The sequence below is a fragment of the Amblyomma maculatum genome, chromosome 10, assembly GCF_055883805.1.
Source record: "Amblyomma maculatum isolate TAMU_Amacu chromosome 10, ASM5588380v1, whole genome shotgun sequence".
In the NCBI taxonomy this organism is placed as follows: Eukaryota; Metazoa; Arthropoda; class Arachnida; order Ixodida; family Ixodidae; genus Amblyomma; species Amblyomma maculatum.
This window is the reverse complement of record NC_139353.1, coordinates 94,186,875-94,187,665: the sequence shown is the minus strand read 5'-3', so window position 1 is coordinate 94,187,665 and position 791 is coordinate 94,186,875. Positions and strand designations below refer to the sequence as shown.

Genomic DNA, 791 nt, shown 5'->3' with positions numbered 1-791 from the left:
CAGTGCACTTTAAGTCTTACTTCTTGCCTTTCGGGGTCACAAAGCACGCACGTTTTTCTTTTAACAAGGATTTGCCCTAAGCAAAGTAAATTTTTCTTGGCCTCTTCGGTTCGAAAGTTGACTAACCAGACATGAAACATCTGGTATGCGCCGATACCCCCTACCTGTTTGATGACATCGGCGTCTTTCATCAGTTGGCAGAAATATTCTATCCTGTAAGGCCTTCCACTGATGTCACAGTGAAGAACAAGCATAGTTTTCAGTCCTTCCCCGGTAGGCAGAGGTGGCAGTACAATCCTGTATTCTTGAAGTCCGTCCAAAAACGATGCTCCACGACCATCATTGGCCGTTACACAGCTCGCGAAGAGCGAGCCATCCTGCGTCTGCACTCTACGGCGTCCAGAAGCAGAATTAACTGAGCTACTTCGACGGCTGTCTAGCCTTCCGTTTGCGTGGTATTTATGTTGGCTAACCGGCCGAAACCTGTGGGCGTTCACCAGCGCCACCCTTGTTCCTAGCTGCGGATGTGCCATATCCCGTTATACCGCGAGCGTCACGTAGCCCGTGATTTTATATTCTTTATCCCGATAATCAACATAAGACTAATTCTTGTCAAATACCAAAACCCAAACATGAGCAAAAACAAATCCCCAACGTTTGCCTGGGACTCGTACACTCTCAGCTCCTTTACTATATATATATATATATATATATATATATATATATATATATATATATATATATATATATATATATATATATATATAAAAGAGGGCTCGTTGGACATAATA

General features: G+C 43.0%; 1 pseudogene; it reads right to left on the bottom strand.

The window, feature by feature from the left end:
• The window catches only part of LOC146177037 (uncharacterized), an 844-nt pseudogene extending 468 nt beyond the window's left edge, over positions 1-376 (bottom strand).
• Positions 377-791: the final 415 nt, after the last annotated feature.